The 20,276-nt window shown below is 39.4% G+C and overlaps 1 protein-coding gene across 4 annotated transcripts in view; it reads right to left on the bottom strand.

Moving 5' to 3' along the window:
• The window catches only part of Zmym4 (zinc finger, MYM-type 4), a 98,880-nt gene extending 78,828 nt beyond the window's left edge, over positions 1 to 20,052 (bottom strand). For 3 of the 4 annotated variants that reach the window (XM_013034079.1, XM_013034082.1, XM_013034081.1), the window contains exons 1-2: positions 20,008 to 20,052; positions 7,701 to 7,746 (exon numbers count right to left, since the gene is read on the bottom strand). The gene's annotated coding sequence lies outside the window, so the exon portion shown is untranslated. The remainder of the gene's footprint in view (positions 1 to 7,700; positions 7,747 to 20,007) is intronic. The other variant, XM_013034080.1, reaches the window with a different exon arrangement.
• Positions 20,053 to 20,276: the final 224 nt, after the last annotated feature.

Raw genomic sequence — 20,276 nt, 5'->3', positions numbered from 1 at the left:
TTCAGGAGCACTTGCCTCGTAAGTGCAAGGCCCTGAGTTCAGTCCCCAACTCTGAAAAAACAAAACAAAACAAAATAATATATGTTTTGTTTTTTTTTTTTCCTTTTAAGCTGGGCCCTGAGGGCTCACACCTGTGATCCTAGCTACTCAGAAGACTGAGATCTGATGATCGCAGTTCAAAGCCAGCCTGGGCAGAAAAGTCCATGAGAATCTTATCTCTAATTAACCACCAGTAAACGGGAAGTGGCGCTATGGCTCACCTAGAGCTGAGGAGCTGAGGGACTAAAGATCTGAGCTGAAGAGCTGAGCCTAGGCCCAGAGTTCAAGCCCCACAACCAAAAAAAAAAAAAAAAAAGAAGAAGAAGAGAGAAAAAGGAGTGACTAATAATAATGAATGCTAACATACTTCTAATTTGACAAAGAGCTATTTACCATTGGAAAATGGGGCTGGGAAGGTGGCTCAGTGGTAGAGTGCTTGCCTTACCATTGGAAAATGGGTGTACAAACCAGTGGAGTAATCTCAATAGAAGTTGACAAGAGTTAACTTTGAAACCATAAGTACAGATAATTCTTCAAGAAATTATCAAAATTAAAGAAAATAGGGACTGGCTATGTAGCTCAGTGGTAGAGTACTTGCCTAGCACACATGAAGCCCTAGGTTCAATTCCTCAGTACCACATAAACAGAAAAGACTAGATGTGGCACTGTGGCTCAAGTAGTAGAGTGCTAGCCTTGAGCAAAAGCAGCTCAGGGACAGTGCCTAGGCCTGAGTTCAAGCCCCATGACTAGCAAAAAAAATAAAGAAAGAAAAAATAAAGAAAATACACAGAAACTAAAATCCAAAGTCAATACAGGCATTTTCACTTTGTGTTTTGTTTTGTTTTTTGGGATTTTTTTTTTTAAGAACGGTGTTTTTATTTCTCATTTGTCTCATGGATTTGTCAGCCCAGGCTAGCTTCAATTACTGATCCTCAGATCTCAGCTTCGTAAACAGCTGAGATTACAGGTGTGAGCTGAGCTTAGATGGTTAAGATTTTGTAAAAGGATTCTTTAATAATTTAAGTACAATGTTTGGTAATAACAGCAAATTTCACTAGCCAAATAATTGACTTTTACTCCAGTTTTTTATGCTTGGCTCTTACTCTACTGGCATACTAACATTTCTAAATTATATCTAAGAATCACTTCATTTTAAGGTAAAACCATCAATTAAGAATCCAACTACCACATAAATGAACACTGTGAAAGAGCTATTCTTTTTATTTGTAACATGTTATTTAATTTCTTCTTTACACTTTTGTTATCAAACTATGATTTCTCAGAAATAAAGTAGTATCGATTGTGATTTTAACTTTAGAGATCATGGGTCTATAAAAATTTCCTGCAGGCCGGGCGCTGGTGGCTCACGCCTGTAATCCTAGCTACTCAGGAGGCTGAGATCTGAGGATCACGGTTCAAAGCCAGCCCGGGCAGGAGAGACCGTGAGACTCCTATCTCCAATAAAAAACCACCAGAAAAACGGGAAGTGGCGCTGTAGCTCAAGTGGTAGAGCGTCGCCTTGAGCTGAAGAGCTGAGGGACAGCGCCTAGGCCCAGGGTTCAAGCCCCACGACCGACAAAAAAAAAAAAAAAAATTTCCTGCAGTTGTTACTTTTCCCTGTTATATAAAGGAACAGAGAAATAAAAGTACAAGGAAACTCCTTAGAATCTAAAAACAAATGATATACACAAAATGAGGTGAAATCGCACATTTTAAATAAAAGCTTAAATTAGTATTTTGTCACAGAAATATTTACAATAATTTCTTATTGCTATTCTATATAATACAACTTCCTAAATAATAAAAGCTACTTTAAATGGTAGAACCACAAATGTAGTTTGTTAATTAATACTCACATGAAGCTAGAAACCATTAAACATGTAACATGCTTTAAACATTTGTTTTTACTTGAGTTTCACAGAAGTACATCTGTCAATCATGGGATGATTGGGCAAAACTAATGGCTATGCTAAGTTCATTTCTTTCTTGAATAGATCATAAATGTTGAAGCCATTTTCACACAACTGAAAATGGTTTCTCTAAAGTAGAATAAAAGTTAGACACATATAAGCATGTTGGCTTACCTAGTCTTTCTGAACTATTTCAATTTTCACACAAACAACAGCTTACTTTTCAAAGAAAGATTCCACTAGTTTATGAAGGCAAAATTAAAATTACATACTCACAATGACAACCACTACTAGAACAAACAAATTTGGGAACAAACGTAACTGACTCTTCTTGGTAATCATATCAAATTCTATGTCTTAAAAAAAAAAATACTCTTCTAGAACTACTCTAAAATCCTGATTCTCATCAATGAACATTAACTTCGATAAAAAGAACACCAATTCCTATTTATAATCCTAAACTGAAAAGGCTAATAGCCATAGAACAACTTTTCATAAAAATTAGATAATACCTAGAATACATCTCAGTCTTCTTTCAAATTGCAGCTGTCAACAACACAGCCTGAGCAGAAAGTCTAAGAGACTCTATTTCCAGTTAACCAACAAAGGACTGCAGTAGCTCAAGTGATAGGGTGCTAGCCATGAGCAAGCAAACTGAGCAAGTTCAAAGCCCAAAGTTTAAGCCTCACTACAGAAAAAATATATATGTAATTTCAGGCCCCCCCCCACCAAAAAAAAAAAACCTCTAGAAACCAACCATTTGTTCCTTCATTTTTGTTTTTTTGCTTTTTATTTTTTGGGTTTTTTTTTTAACTCAGGGCCTGGGCACTGTCCCTGAGCTTCTTTTGCTCAAGTCTAACACTCTACCACTTGAGCCACAGCGCCATTTCTGGCTTTTCTGTTTATATGGTACTGAGGAATCAAACCCAGAGCTTCATGCATGCTAGGCAAGCACTCTACCTCTAAGCCACATTTCCAGCCCCTGTTCTTCATTTTTTAACAAGACAACAGACCAGTTTTTTGAAAATTGTAGCACTACAGAAGCAATGAGCAAGATTAATGATGCTTATACTCACAGATACTCAGCATGTACCTAAAAACCTTCACTGTCCTGTTTAAACTGAAACACACAGAGCATGTACAATACAGAATCATAAACTTTGTGGAGTAAGACTTATCCTTTTTTTTTGGTGCACTGCTGGTGAGCAACCCAGTGCCTACTGTATGTTGCATGTACTTTACTGATTAACTAAACCACAGATAGCCCCACAACTTTTCTATTTTGTGACACTGAAGTTTGAACTCAGAGCCTTGCACTTGCTAGGCAGTACTCTATCACTTGAGACACACCCAGCCTTTTTTCTTTCTTTCCTTTTTTTTTTTTTTTTTAAAGTGCTGGTAATGGTGCTTGAAATCAGGGCTAGTCCCTTACCTTTTATACAAAGGATGGTACTCTACCACTTGTAACACCTCTATTTCTACTTTTTGCTTTAGTTATTCTTTAAATAGGGCCATCCTTTCTTCCCAGGGGCAACCCGAATACCCATCCATTCTATTTACACTTGTCACAAAATTGGGATGGGGACTAGGAATGTGGCTTAGTGGAATAGAGTACTTGCCTAGCATGCATGAAGCCCTAGGTTCAATTCCTTAGTACTCCATAAACAAAAAGAGCCGAAAGTGGTGCTGTGGCTCAAATGGTAGAGTGCTAGCCTTGAGCAAAAGAAGCTCAGGGACAGTACCCAGGCCCTGAGTTCAAGTTCCAGGACTGCCAAAAAAAAAAAAAATTGGGATAGGCATGAACCACCATATTCACTTTCACTGGGGAGATAGGATGTCCCATTAACATTTTGTCTGCCATGGCCTCATGCCTGATCATTCTGATCTCAGCCTCCACAGTATCAAGGGCCACAGATGTAAGAGACCGTATCTTTTTACAACATTCAAGTTTTCAATATTTCAGGATCATATAGTTTCTGAAAGTAGAACAAAAGTAAATTTAAACAAAAATAAATGAATAAATAAAGCAAAAGTCATTCAAGTCAATAGCTATAGATATAGTATATCAGAGAGGTGTCAAATAGTAGTTAGACTATTTATCTTCTCTCCTTTCTTAACATACAATACTTAGCTGCTATCTCCTCCCTTCAAATAAACAGGTTCGTCTTCAAATCACAAATCTAAATTTTAATTTCGTACTTTATATAATCCAGAAAACAAGTACTGTTAAAGTATCTTTGTAGCCAGCTGCCAGTGTCTTATGACTATAATCCTAGCTATTCAGGAGACTTGAGATCTGAGGATTGTGGTTCAAAGCCAGCCAGGGCAGGAAAATCCATTGAGACTCCTATTTCCAATTAAGCACTAAAAAAGCCAGAAGTGGAGATGTGGCTTAAGTGTTAGAGTGCTATACCCTTGAGCAAAACAGCTCAAGAAGAGTGCCCAGGACCTAAGTCCAAGCCTCAGGACTCGTAACAAAATATATATATTTTTTCTTTTTTTGGTCCGGTCATGGGGCCTGAACTCTGGGCCTGGGTGCTGTCCCTCAGCTCTTCAGCTCAAGGCTAGCACTCCACCACTTGAGCCACAGCACCACTTCCGGCTTTTTTCTTTTTGCTTATGTGGTGCTGAGGAATCAAACCTAGGGCCTCAAGCATGCAAGGCAAGCGCTCTACCACTGAGCCACCTTCCCAGCCCCCCAAAATATATTTTTTAAAAAGGTTGCATAATTGTATTTTCACACACTAGTCATTGTAAATTCATTTTTATTTATAACAGCATTTTGTTATTCTCATGAGTTCATCAAACATAAGATATACCAATTTTATTAGCTAATGTTATCTCCAACAAAGGTCAATGTAGACTAAAAGGGAGAATGAAAAAGTTCAGAAGGCTGAGGTTAGGCTATACTCATCCCTCCACCTATGAAAAAAGCTGTCTTTAAATTGGGTATGATGCTTCACACTTGCAATCCTAGCTACTAGGGAGGCAAAGGATCATAATTCAAGATCAATATTAGCAAACCCCTGCCTGATCCAACTGCTCTGTGTAGCTATCATCACAACTATGCAAGATATAAAAAAAGAAGGATCACAGTCCAAGCCAGCAAGGGCATAAATAGGAAAGCCAATCCCAAAAATACTAAAGCAAAAAGGGATGGGAGTGTGGCTCAAGTGGTAAGAGTACCTGTCCAACAAGTGCAAGGATCTAAGTTGTAACTACAGCCCTTACCATGGTATGCTTCTGGATACTTCCTAAGTCTATCACTACAATGGTCAGTTTGAAATACTGAACAGAAATGTAATCATTTTTTTTCCTGGACATGAATTCTAAGACAAAATCAAAGGCCCTGAATGACCACCAAGACTTTGTAAACATTAGGTACACAGTAGTCTGCCTTATCATTCCTGGATAGATACTGAAATCCTTCCCTGGAAAATGGCCAAACTAGTCACTTCTTTACCTCCAAAGCTTTCGATATTCCTTTCATGTTTTAAGATATAAGAAAAGGAGAAGTAAAGGGTAATCTTTATCATACTATTTGCATACAACATTTGATATAAAAACCTTTATTAACCTCCAGCATTTTTTTTTCCTTCTCTTTGTCCTGTGGTGGTAGGAATCAAGCCCAGGGCCTCCCACTTGCTAAGAAAGCACTTTACCACTGACCTTCTTTTTCCAGCTTAATAGCAGTTGATAGAGCAGAGCAAAACCCCACAGTGTATCAGAAATATAAATCTCGGGGCTGGGAAGGTGGCTCAGTGGTAGAGTGCTTGCCTTGTATGCATGAGGCCCTGGGTTCGATTCCTCAGCACCACATACACAGAAAAAGCTGAGCACCACATACACAGAAAAAGCTGAGCACCACATACACAGAAAAAGCTGCAAGTGGGTGCTATGGCTCAAGTGGTAAAGCGCTAGCCTTGAGCTGAAGAGCTCAGAACAGTGCCCAGGCCCAGAGTTCAAGCTCCACGACCAGCAAAAAAGAAAGAAAGAGAAAGAGAGAAAGAGAGAGAGAGAGAGAGAGAAAGAGAGAGAGGAAGGAAGAATTCCAATATTAGGAACAGAGCACAACTACAATAATTTAAAGCCTTCAGATTCCTGATTCTTTTTAAAATTGTTTCTACAAAAGTAAAAAATAAGATAAAAGGACCAAGTCAACTTAAAGTGTCAGACTAAAAACTTTGTAAGAAGTCATTTAGTTCATTTTTTATTATTAATATTCAGATTTGAGGGGCTGGGAAGGTGGCTCAGTGATAGAGTGCTTGCCTTGCATGGATGAGGCCCCGGGTTCAATTCCTCAGCACCACATATGCACTAAAAGCCGGAAGTGGCACTGTGGCTCAAAGTGGTAGAACGCTAGCCTTGAGCTGAAGAGCTGAGAGACAGCGCCCAGGCCCAGAGATCAGGCCCCACAACCAACCATACAAAAGAAAAAGAAGAAATAGAAACTTGAGCAAAGGTATGTACAGCGTAAGTTCTCAAAAATTATTTCATGAAAACAAGAAGCAATAGCAGAAGGATATATTCCAGTACAAAGATCATCAAGTTACTTGAAACTTTTCTCCTAAGAACTTGAAATTTAAAAATAGTATTCAGAAAAACTGAAAACCACTGGAACAGAACTGCTTTTTTTCTGGGTGCTGTCCCTGAGCTTCTTTTGCTCAAGCTAGTGTTCTACCACTTGAGCCACAGTGACATTTGCAGCTTTTTTAGTTAAATGATGCTTTTGTTTTTAACTCCAGCATTTGACAGTAAATTTTAAAGCAACTTATTAACAGCCTGGGCAGAAAAGTCCATGTGACTCATATCGAATAAACCACTAGAAAACCAGAAGTGACGCTGTGGCTCAAGCGCTGTGGCTCAAGTGGTAGAGCACTCGCCTTGAGCTGAAGAGCACAGGGACAGCGCCCAGGCCCAGAGTTCAAGCCCCACGACAAAAAAAAAAAAAAAGCTTTAATAATTTATCAATGTTATTCGTTGAACTTAACTCTCCACAAATATTTCAACAAGCATATAAAGATATAAACATTTAGTGTTGTTTATAGTAATAAAAATCTGAAAATAGTTTACCCTTGCATATAAGAGGCTAGTTAAATTACAATCGTACTATAAAATAATACTTAATGACCATTAAAAAGAATATAATAGGTCAATATTCATTGGCACAGAAAGATATCTATGCAGTAATAATATTCACATGATTCATCCACAGACATAAATCCCATATACCATACAACTCTGTATACTCATAGAAAAAAAGTCTGGAAAGATATATATTAACTTGTTGTTATAACTGGTTATTTCTGAAGAAGGATAATGGCAAAGACTTTAACTTTCTACTTCATTCATTTCTATACTGTAAATTAAATGTATTACTTTTATAATCATAGAAACAAAAGTTACTTTTTAAATGCTATAACATAGACCCCAAGGAGAAAAGTAAGAGACTGTAAATGAAGCAGAAACCTTTGGAAATGATAAACATAACTTTCTATATGATTGATACTATTACAAAGTTTTGCTGTATTTAATACACTAATAACTGAGAAGAAAACATTTACTGAATAATACTAAGATTCACAATTCAAATGAACCTATTAGTACTAATACAAATAATGAGATCTAAACTATCAAACTGGACTAATTATCATGTAAGTCAGCCCTAACTAAGCAGTCTAACAATTACATGCTTTATCCAGAATTACATCTACCTAAAGACATTATTTTTTTTTCTCAAATAGTACTTACAGTTCTCTACAATTTCATCAAAACCTGCACCATTTTTCTTTTCAAACTGAAAAGGCAAAAAAAAGAAAGAGAAAAGTAATGTCACTCTCAAATTCTTAATCTTAATTTTTGGTGTCCCACCCTGTTCCCCCAGGAGCTATAATTTTCAAGTCAAATTATGCACATGTACAACATCAACAAAAATACTTCCAAATAGAATAAAATACAAACTTTAGATAAGTAAAAACTTCACAGATCAAAGCCTTCCAACAAAAACATCTATGAGATAAAGTTCATCCTTTTTTGTCATTCTTACACGACAAAAGGGTGACCACAAACATTTGTAAAAATAAAATACAGCCAATGATTAACCAGTGACCAACAATATTAATGAAAAACTACTATGTAAAGTTTTTCATCAAAATTAACAGAACATATGACAGTGATAGCTTAGGCTATTGCGAGTAATTTGTCCTTCTTTAAGTAAAGCCGTATTACAGGGAAGGTTCCTTCCTACTAAGTTAGGGCCTAACAGAGAAGCAGAACCAAGAATGGAGATATACAGTAAAGCACAGGCAACTCTATCAAAGAACTCTATCTACCCTTAACAACCTCAGAATACACGTCTAAATATTCTAGCCTCTTGCTTCCATGCCTACTACACACTAATGACACAAAAATACAGAACTACGGCTTCTTGATCCAGACACTGCTTCTCTAAGCAAGAGATAAAGTTTTAAGGGAAAAATTAATTACCTACTGATCTTCAGAGGAAACACAAGTGACTTTTAGTGATCAACAGTATCTGATACTCACAAATATTAACACTAAATCCCAAATCCCAGGTTTCTGAAATAAACCAATGTTATGAAAGAGAAAGTTTAAGATGAACAAACAACAAACCATCCCAGAAATAAACAGGTAATTTACAGAAAAGAAATTTCAAGGAAAGTATTTAAACATATCTGAGAAATGTGACAGGTACAGATGAAAAGAAAGTACATGTGGCTATGAAAGGGGGATATGAAGCCGGGCGCTGGTGGCTCATGCCTATAATTCTAGCTACTCAGGAGGCTGAGATCTGAGGATCCCGGTTCAAAGCCAGCCCAGGCAGAAGAGACCGTGAGACTCCTATCTCTAATAAACCACCAGAAAACCGGAAGTGGCGCTGTAGCTCAAGTGGTAGAGAGCTCGCCTTGAGCTGAAGAGCTGAGGGACAGCGCCCAGGCCCAGAGTTCAAGCCCCACGACCGACAAAAAAAAAGAAAGGGGGATATGAGAAAGTATTTGTAAGCAAAAGTATTAACTAGGATAATGACAAAATTCTTGACCAATGTGAAAACTAAGCAAAAAGATAAAAAGATAATTTATGTGACATAAAAGAATGAAACAGAAGGTGTAATAGCAACCTCAAAAGTACCTTAAAAGAAGAAAATAATGGCAGGTACTAGTGGCTCACTCCTAACTACTCAGGAGGATGAAAATCTGAAGATGCCAGCTGGAAGCAAGGTAAAGAAAGCAGACAAATCTGGGAGACTCTTATCTCCATTAACTATCAAAAGCTAGATGTGGAGATGTGGCTCAATATTAGAATACCGACCTTGAGCAGAAAAATGCTAAACAAGAGCACAAGGCCTTGAGTTTAAGCCCAATAACCTGCATCAAAAAAAGAGAGGGGAGGGGGGAAAATGAAATAGAAAAACAAATTGTCTAAAACCAAAAATATGAATATTTTAGATTGAATGAGCCCACTCAATACCAAAGAAGTAATGGGAACAGGGGAATACATTCTGGTGAAATTTAAAAATTTAAATTCTAAAACAAGAAGATTTAAAAAATGTGTATCTGGACACCAGTGGCTCATACCTGTAATCCTAGCTATTCAGGAGGCTAAGATCTAAGGATCACGGTTCAAAGCCAGCCCAGGCAGGAAAATCCATGAGACTCTCATCTCCAATAAACCACTAGAAAACCTTAAGTAGTGCTGTGGCTCAAGTGGTAGAGTGCTTGCCTTCAGCTGAGAGACAGTACCCAGGCCCAGAGTTCAAGCCCAGGGCCGACCAAAAAAAAAAAAAAAAAAGCAATGCCAACCTCTAACCGTGTTCCAAACTATACTACAGAAACAACATTATACAGACACAGAAAAGCATAGACACAAAGAACAAAGCAATGGAACATAACATTGAGAAATGAATCATGTAGAGCCACCTGACTTTTGAATAAAGTACTTCAAAACATATTGGAGAAAAGACAATCTAGTGTCTTCAACAAATGGTGCTCAGAAAACTAGCCACCTACATGTAAAAGACTGGAACTAGATACCCATTTATATGTACTAATACCAAGTGAAACTGGATCAAAGATCTTTTAATAGAGTCTTTTAATGAGAGACTTTCCAGTAGTTACACATCTAACAAAGAGAATGATGAAAGAATATACAGGAACTCCAAAAATCTCTCAATAAATCATCTTCCAATCATTCCAGACAATTCTCAAAAGATGTACATGGGCCAACAAATAGAGGAAGAAATGCACAAACAAAATGAAATCTCACTTCAGTAAGAATGCCCATCATTAAGAACACAAATAACGCCGGGCGCTGGTGGCTCACGCCTGCAATCCTAGCTACTCAGGAGGCTGAGATCTGAGGATCGTGGTTCAAAGCCAGCACGGGCAGGAAAGACCGTGAGACTCCTATCTTCAATAAACCACCAGAAAACCGGAAGTGGCGCTGTAGCTCAAGTGGTAGAGCGCTCGCCTTGAGCTGAAGAGCTGAGGGACAGCGCCCAGGCCCAGAGTTCAAGCCCCACGACCGACAAAAAAAAAAAAAAGAACACAAATAACAAATGCTGGTGAGGTAACAAAGAAAAAGGAATCCTTATAAACCACTGAAGGAAATGTAAACTTTTGCAACCATTATGGAAGGCAGTGTGGAGGTTCCAAACAAAAACCTAAAAATGAGGGCTGGGAAGGTGGCTCAGTGGTAGAGCGCTTGCCTTGCATGCATGAGGCCCTAGGATCCATTCCTCAGCACCACATAAGCAAAAAGAAAAAAGCCGGAAGTGGCGCTGTGGCTCAAGTGGTAGAGTGCTAGCCTTCGGCTGAAGAGCTGAGGGACAGTGCTGAGGGACAGTGCCCAGGCCCAGAGTTCAGGCCCCATGACCGGGTCCAAAAAAAAAAAAAAAAAGAGCTGAGGGACAACGCCTAGGCCCAGAGTTCAGGCCCCATGACCGGACCAAAAAAAAAAGCCTAAAAATGAATTTTGATATGATCTAGCCATCTATTCATGAGCATTCATCCAAGGGAACATAAGTCAGGATAAAATAGAAACACCTGTATGTACTGCGTGTTTTGCAGCATTATTCAAAATAGCCAACCCATAGATTATGAAAATATGGTAGAAGATGAATGCCAATTGCTCACACCATTAATCCTAGCTACTCATAAGGCTGAGAGCCAGAGAACTGTAGTTCAAAAATGGTCTGTGCAGCAAAGTCTACAAAACTATCTGTAAAATAAGCAGCAAAAAGCCTAGTTGGCATTCTGGACAGTAATCTGGAGACTCCTCAAAAAACTAAACATAGATCTTCCTTACAACCCACCCATACTCCTACTGGGCTTCTACCCAGAACATCATGAGCCAGTGTACTGTAAAGACACTTGCACATCCATGTTCACTGCTGCACTGTTCGCAACAGCCAAGTTATGGAAATGGTCCAGATGCCCAACAATACATAAGTGGTATCTATACACAGTGGAATTTTACACAGCCATCAGAAAGAATATTATTGTATCACTTGCAGGGAGCTGGATGGACCTAGAACAAATCAAGCACAGAGACAAATGGTACATGTTTTCTCTCATATGTGGAAGCTAGATCTAAAATACAAAAGGACATGATAAATTACACAAGACTACACATTCACAGAAAGGAGAATACTCTTAAGGGAAGAACACAAAGGTGCAATGCCTCTGTGCCTCTGATCACATATTTACCAAGATAAACTCCAGGAAATGGAAATAAGAGGTTTTTTCCTTTGTTGTTTTTGTTTTATTTTGCCTTGTTTGTTCATTTATCTGTCTTTAGGAGGAAAGGGGGTCACAGAAACAGAGGGACAAAGGGTGAACAAATGCAGCAGTGGTACTGACTATATACTATGTTGGAAATGAACTATATGACTTGTAAGTGGGGATGGAAGGGAAAACTGGGAGACAAAAGGGGACACGGTTCCAAAAAGAAATGTACTCATTACCTGACTTATAATATTACAACGACTCTCTACATCACCTTTATAATAATAAAAAAATAAAATGTATACTTTAAAAGGCCTTATTGGAAGAGTGCCAGAGCACAAACTGAGAGACAAGCCAAGCAAGCAAGCACAAGCCCCTGAGTTCAAACCCCAGCACACTCCAAAAAAGAGAAAGGAAAAAAAAAGAAAATGTGAGCCTGGCACTGGTGGCTCACGCCTGTAATCCTAGCTACTCAGGAGGCTGAGATCTGAGGATCCCGGTTCAAAGCCAGCCCGGGCAGGAGAGACCGTGAGACTCCTATCTCCAATAAACCACCAGAAAACCGGAAGGGGCGCTGTAGCTCAAGTGGTAGAGAGCTCGCCTTGAGCTGAAGAGCTGAGGGACAGCGCCCAGGCCCAGAGTTCAAGCCCCACGGCTGACAAAAAAAAAAAAAAGAAAATGTGGTATATACACACATGGAGTATTATTCTGCCAAAAAAGATTAACTAAATTATATCATTTGCAAATAGATGAAACTGCAAGTCATCATTTTAAGCAAAATAAGCAAAGTTCAGAAAAACAAGCATCACTTTTTCTCACATATGTAAAGCTAGATCCAGAAGATAAATACCATCATAAATACATATAGGATCATCTATGTATAGAACATGTTTGTAATTGTGGTAAAGAGGGAATTAGAAAAGGGAGGAGAAAAGAGACTGATGACAGTAAAAAAAATTATCAAACTATTTGTATATGTGTACCAAGATGGCATAAGAAAACTCAATGAAGATCTGAATAAGAAGGGAGACGAGAGAGGGGAGCTAGAAATGTGGTTCAGTGATAGAGTGCTTACCTAGCATTCATGAAGCCCTGGGTTCAATTCCTCAGTAACACATAAACGGAAAAAGCCATAAGTGGGGCTGTGGCTCAAGTGGTAGAGTACTAGCCTTGAGCAAAAGAAGCTCAGGCCCTGAGATCAAGCCACAGGACTGGCAAAAAAAAAAAAGGAGGGGCTGGGAAGGTGGCTCAGTGGTAGAGTGCTTGTCTTGCATGCATGAGGCCCTGGGTTCGATTCCTCATCACCACTAAGCAGAAAAAACCGGAAGTGGCGCTGTGGCTCAAGTAGTAGAGCGCTAGCCCACAACCAAAAAAAAAGGAGACAGAATGGGGGAACGAGAAAGAGTAATTGAGGGGATAGATCTGATGTATAATATATGGTAATATTAATGTGTGAAATATAGTGAACTGTCATCAAATAATCAACATACATTTTAAATATGAGTAAGAAGAATATAACAGAACTGGATTGGGAATGTGGCTTAGTGGTAGAGTGCTTGCCTAGCATACATGAAGCCCTGGATCTGATTCTGCAGAAGCACATAAACAGAAAAGGCCAGTACTGTGGCTCAAGTTTTAGAGTGCTAGCCTTAAGCAAAAGAAGCTCAGGGATAGTGCCCAGGCCCTGAGTTCAAGCCCTAGTATTGGCAAAAAAAAAAAATGGCAAAAAAAAAAATATATATATATATATATATATATACACACCAGAACTTCTTTACACAATCAACATACACCTTAAAAAAGAAAACATAAGTGGGGCTAGCAGTGTGGCTTAGTGGTAGAGTGCTTGCCTAGCATGCATGAAGCCCTGGGTTCGATTCTTAAGTACCACATTAACAGAAAAGCCTGGAAGTGGTGCTGTGGCTCAAAGTGGTAGAGTGCTAGCCTTGAGCACAGAGAGGCTCAGCGACTGTGCCTAGGCCTTGAGTTTAAGCCCTAGAACCAGCCAAAAAAAAAATATATATATATATACATGACAGAAATATAAAACATGAACTGTATGGAGGAGAGGATGAAAGACAGTAGATATGGTTGAAGTACATTAAATATGTATATGGAAACAATGAAACTTTTTTTTTTTTGGTTTGTTGTGGGACTTGAACTCAGGGGCTATGTGTGCTGTTTCTGAACTCATTTGCTCAAGGCTAGCACTCTATCACTTTGAGCCACAGTGGCACTCCCAGTTTTCTGGTGGTTAGATATAAGAGTCTCATGGATTTTCTGGCTCGGGCTGGCTTTGAACAGCAATCCTCAGAGATGAGCCTCCTGAGTAGCGAGGATTATAGGTGCGAGCTACCAGCGCCCTGCTGAATTCAACCCTTTTTGAGATATGGTGTTTTTATATTGCCAGCCTAGATTATGGTCATCCTATTTATGCTTCTGCCATAGCTAGAATGGTAATAAATGTCACAACATGCAGCTTTTTCTGTTCAGAGGTGGAGGTCTCCTGAACGTTTTGGCCCCAGCAGGTCTGAACTGCAACCTTCATGATCTCAGCTTCTTCTAAAGCTGGGACTGGCCTGTGCCACTACATTTAATTACTGGTTGAGATGGGGGAGGGGAGAATAAGATGGACTGCCAGACAACAACCATAAAATATCTTTCATGATTTCTGACTCAATTCCTTTTTCTCTTCAGAATCTATAGTCTAGGGTCTGGGAAAGTGGCTTAGTGGTAGAGCACTTGCCTTGCATGCATGAGGCCCTGGGTTAGATTCCTCAGCACCACATAAGCAGAAAAAAAAAAGCCGGAAGTGGCGCTGTGGCTCAAGTGGTAGAGCGCTAGTCTTGAGCTGAAGAACTGAGGGACAGCGCCCAGGCCCAGAGTTCAGGCCCCACGACCGGACCAAAAACAAACAAACAAACAAACAAAAAACAGAATCTATAGTCTATTCCATCATAATAGATTGTTCTTATTCATGGAGTGAAAATGATGCTTTTGTTTTTAACTCCAGCATTTGACAGTAAATTTTAAAGCAACTTATTAACAGTATGTACACACTATTGCATGCAGCTATTGTGTGTGTGGGACAAGTGAAATACTGTTTTAGATACAAGCTACCTAACACATCCTAAATTCTCAAGAATTGAGAAATTTCAGAAATTCAAGCCTAGTATCTTAGTATTGATGGCCTAGCTAATTTAGAACCCTAGCACCCTAAATTGGTCTGTTATGGTGTTTCTTTAAGGTTGTAAACTCAAAATGAATTTTAGTATTAAGAGTGAATAAGGTATTTACTGTATCTACTGGAAGAATGCTCAATCAATTAGATGTTAATATTTTTACATCATTAAAGGAAGACATCACTGTTGTGAAGGGCTCCAGAGGAACTCTCTGGAGTGACTTCAGTCTTACCCTTGTAGAACTGAAGTCTTGTCAGAAAGAAAAAGATCCCATTTGGGTTGACAAATAGTGGGTAAATAGAAAGTAACTGGCTACTGTGTGCACTATCTGTATCATGTATATAACATGAACACATGAGCAGTATTGTAGTGTTATACAATAACAATTTGTTTGATCTCTTTTCTATCAACATTGTTATTTAGGAGATTGGTTTTTTGTTAAAATCCTTGTTTTCCGAACTTTATAACTTAACTTTGGTGGGGAGGGACGGTGAAAGGGGGGCAGAATGCAAAGGGATGGGAAGGGGAAACAAAGGAGGAGGCTACAATGCTTGATAAGAAATGTACTCATTATCTTGCCCATGTAACTGTAACCCCTCTGTACAGTATTTTCACAATAAAAAAACTGGAAAGCAAAATAAATAAATAATAAAATGCCTGTTTTCTTTTTTTTTTTTTGGGGGGGGGGGCCGGTTGTGGGGCCTGAACTCTGGGCCTGGGCGCTGTCCCTCGGCTCCTCAGCTCAAGGCTAGCACTCTACCACTTGAGTCACAACGCCACTTCCGGTTTTTTTTTCTGCTTATGTGGTGCTGAGGAATCGAACCCAGGGCCTCAAGCATGCAAGGCAAGTGCTCTACCACTGAGCCACTTTCTCAGCCCTCCCTGTTTTCTTTTTTCAGTAAAAATTCACGTATAAGCCAGGCACTAATGGCTTACACCTGTAATCCTAGCTACTCAGGAGGCTAAGATCTGAGGATTCGGTGAGAGCCAGCCCAGAAAGGAAGCTCCATGACTCTTATCTCCAATACATTACTCAAAAAAGCCAGAAGTGGTGCCATGGCTCAAGTAGTAGAGCACTCACCTTGGACAAAAGAAGCTGAGGGGCTTAGGGCATAGCGTTCAAGCTCCAAGGCCAGTAAATAATAATAATAATAATACAGTGCAGAATTCAGATGAGGACAGGTGTTGCTTGTTTAGTAACCTAAGCCAGAAAAGATTATTGAATACTCAAAGGAAATGAAATGGAACTTATTTCCAAATTCAGCTGCTTTAATTCAGTAGGCAAAATAATTTATCAGAAAACTATTTTTCAGAAACACAGCTACCATATAAATGTTTACTGCCAGACATCTAGCAGTAAGGGAGCCTGAGGACCACCTACCAAGCCACAGAGCATAGGTACCTAACAGGCAGGTAGAACTCTGAAGATGGGGACATGGCAGTTTTCCAAGGCGCCATCCTCCTCAGCTAAGAAACAATCCTATCACCTGAGGCCAAAACAACAAAGAATCTTGGAATAGGACATCTGTGAAGTACTTACTACTGAGAGCCAGGACTAAGGCTCTATGTACTAACTGCTAAGAAAGAGATAGCGCCCAGGCACCTCATTCAAAAGAACATGATTACTAGCTGGGCACCTGTGGCTCATGCCTATAATCCTAGCTACTAGAGAGGCTGAGATCTGAGGAATGAAGGTCAAAGCCAGCCCAGCCAAGGAAAGGTCTGTGAGACTCTTACCTTTTAATTTACCAAAAAAAAAGGCACAAGTGCAGCTGTGGCTCAATTAGTAAAGTGTCAGCCTTAAGCAAAAAGACTAAAGAACAGCTGCCAGGCACTGAGTCCAATCCCCAGTTCCAGCAGCAAAAAACAAGACATGATTTCTGCCACCCCATGTACTCCACAAAGAGACACAGAGAGATGAACACATACACATTTAGAAATTTTATATTTGTTTTATGTAAGTTCTGTCTTTGTTGGTGTTTTTAACTGTTTTAGTTTCTTATGTAAATATTTGAACTTTTCCCCTATATATCTGATATAGGCCATTTACTTTCCCATTTTTTTACTTTTAGTACAGGCTACTTATCCCCATATTTTCACTTTTTAGCTCTGCTTCTCCCTCTCTTCTTTTCTCCAAACTCATATCCGAACAACACTACCTACCTTCTAGTACACAACTGCAATCATATCTTTGTCCTCTTTTTCTATAGCCCTTCCACTGAGTGGAGAAGAGTTTCAAATTGATTATCTGATAACTGAAAAGCACCCCTTAAATCAAGTTAGCTACAAAAAGATATACCTCAACCAAGCCAATAACCCTAATTTAAATACTCTACAAGAATTCTCAAACAAAAACAGACATGAAAGATGGAACTCTCCGCCATGACACAACCCAAGATTCATAAAACCCCTCAAAACACGGGCTGGGAAGGTGGCTCAGTGGTAGAGCGCTTGCCTTGCATGCCTGAGGCCCTGGGTTCAATTCCTCAGCACCACATAAGCAAAAAGAAAAAAGCCGGAAGTGGCACTGTGGCTAAAGTGGTAGAGCGCTAGCCTTGAGCTGAAGAGCTGAGGGACAGCGCACAGGCCCAGAGTTCAGGCCCCACAACCGGACCCAAAAAAAATAAAAATAAAAATAAACAAGGCAATGTGTCGCCTCAAAAAGCCAACAACTGCGAGGCACCAGTGGCTCACACCTGTAATCCCAGCTACTTGGGAGGCTGAGATCTAAGGATCCCAGTTCAAAGCCAGCCTGGGCAGAAAAGTCAGTAAGACTCTTATCTCCAATTAACTACCAGAAAACTGGCAGTGGAACTGTGGCTCAATTGGTAGAGCATTATCCTTGAGCTAAAGAGTTGAGGACAGTGCCCAGGCCTAGAGTTCAAGCCCTACAACTCCACAATAAAGGGCTCAAGTGACAATGAAGAAAGTTCAAACAATGAACTCAAATAAAAGGAGAGCAAGTGGTATATTAAGAAACCTGAACAAATTCAAAACAGGATACAAACAACCAGAGAATCCAAACGTATGATAGAAATGAAGACAAAACACTATGTGAAAAAAAAAACACTACGTGAAAGAGAAATTCTTCGATTTAAAAAAATCTTCAAAAATAATCAAATTGAAATACTAAAATTTAGGAACCCAAAAACCCAAATAAAACTTAATCCAGGAGCTGGAGAAATGGCTCAGTTGGTAGAGAGCCAGCCTTTGAGCAAAAGCATCAGACACCAAATACAAGACCCAGTCCCTGAATGGTAGGATAAACTCAATTGAAAGCCTGGCAACTAGGAAAGAACAAATTCAGAAATTGAAAGGTAACAGAGACTGAAGATGAAGGGGAGAAAGACGATGAAAGACATTAGATAAAATACTTCAAGAGGCTGGGAAGGTGGCTCAGTGGTAGAGTGCTTGCCTTGCATGCCTGAGGCCCTGGGTTCGATTCCTCAGCACCACACAAGCAGAAAAAGCTGGAAGTGGCGTTGTAGCTTAAGTGGTAGGGCGCTAGCCTTGAGCTGAAGAGCTGAGGGACAGCGCCCAGGCCCAGAGTTCAGGCCCCACGACCGGACCCAAAAGAAAAAACAAACAACAACAACAAAAAACCCTGTTTAAAATAAAATAACAAAATAACAAAAGTACTCCCCAATCTCAAGAAAAAGAGGACATCCATAATCGACAAGGCTCGTACAACACTAAACAGGCATTATCAGAGAAGAAACACCCTTAAAATAGTTAAAATACAAATTATACAGAATAAAAAATGTTATTGAAGCTGGGAACAGTAGCTCATGCCTGTAATCTTAGCTACTCAAGAAACTGAGATATGAAAATTGAAGTTCAAAGCCAGTCTGGGCAAGAAAGTCTATGAGACTCTTATTTCCAATGAAGTACCAATATTGAATATGGAGTTCTGGTTCAAGTGGTAGAGTACCAGCCTTGAGCAAAAAAGCTTAGGGACAGTGCCCAGGTTCTGAGTTCAAAAAAAGAAGAGCACAAAAAAAGAAGAAAGACTATTGAACAATGAAAAAGAGAAAATGTAAGCTTCTTACAATGGTAGGCCTATTAGAATAACAGCAAATTTCTCAACACAAACTCTAAAAAAGCAAGGATGGCATGGAAGAACATATTTCAAGGCCTGAAAAAATAATAACTGTTGGCCAGGTACCAGTGGCTAATGCCACTAATCTAGCTACTTAGGAAGCTGAGAACTGAGGATTGGTGGTTCCAAGCCAGCTGGGGCAAGACTCTGTTAAGACTCTTATCTCCTATTAACCATCAAAAAAGCGGGAAGTAGAGGTGTGGTGCAAATGACAGAGCACTAATCTTGAGCAAAAAAGCTCAGGGATAACATTGTTCAAGCCCCAGAGCAGCACAAAAATAATTATAATTATTACTATAACAACTGTTGCTAGTTACCAGTGGCTCACACTTGTAATCCTAGCTACTCAGGAGGCTGAGACCCGAAGGTTGTGGCTCAAAGCCAGCCTGGGCAGGAAAGTCTATGAGACTCTTATCTCCAATTAACCACTAGAAGACCAGAAGTGGCACTGTGGCTCAAAGTGGTAGAGCACTAACCTTGAACAAAAAAAGCTAAGTATAAAAAAGCTAAAGTATATGCAAACCCTCAACTCAAGCCTTAGTACCAGCACAAAAAATAAAGACACAGACACCTGTATTACAAAAAAGACACCAGGATGTGGCTTAGTGGTAGAGTGCCTGTCTAGCATGCCTGAAGCACTGGGTTCCATTCCTTAGCCCACATAAACAAAAAAGCCTTAAGTGGCGCTGTGGTTCATAGAGTGCTAGCTTTGAGCAAAAGAAGCTCAAGGACCATGCCCAAACCCTGAATTCAAGCCGGGGGGGGGGGGGGGGGGGGGGGGAAACCAATCATTTGCTCCTTAAAACAAGTCACCAACAAATACAACAAAGATACAGGTTTAGAATCAAAGAATGAAAACAAAACTTCTAACCAAATGAATCCCTAAAGCAAGGGTCTATACTTACACATTATAAAATAGATTTCAAACTAAAATGAGTCAGAAAAGACAAAGATCCCTTCATATTAATTAAGTAATGATGCATGAAGAAGAAATTATAGTGATTAACAAGTATACACAATAGATTTATACTCACGTTAAACAAACACTTCTGGACTTATAAGCACTGTCAGATCCCAGCACAATAATAGTGGGAGACTTCAACACACCACTCTCACCAATAGATAAATCATCTAAACAGAAAAATCAACAACAACAACAAAAAAAATCCCAGAATTAAATTACACTGTAGAACAAATGGAGTCAACAGACAGCTAGAGGATTTCATGTAGTAGTTGTCCAACACATATTCTTCTCAATAGCCCATGAAACTTTCTCCAAAAGAGTAAACTAGGATACATACAC

This window comes from Dipodomys ordii, unplaced genomic scaffold, assembly GCF_000151885.1.
Source record: "Dipodomys ordii isolate 6190 unplaced genomic scaffold, Dord_2.0 Scaffold181, whole genome shotgun sequence".
NCBI lineage: Eukaryota > Metazoa > Chordata > Mammalia > Rodentia > Heteromyidae > Dipodomys > Dipodomys ordii.
This window is presented reverse-complemented; position numbering and strand designations above follow the sequence as displayed.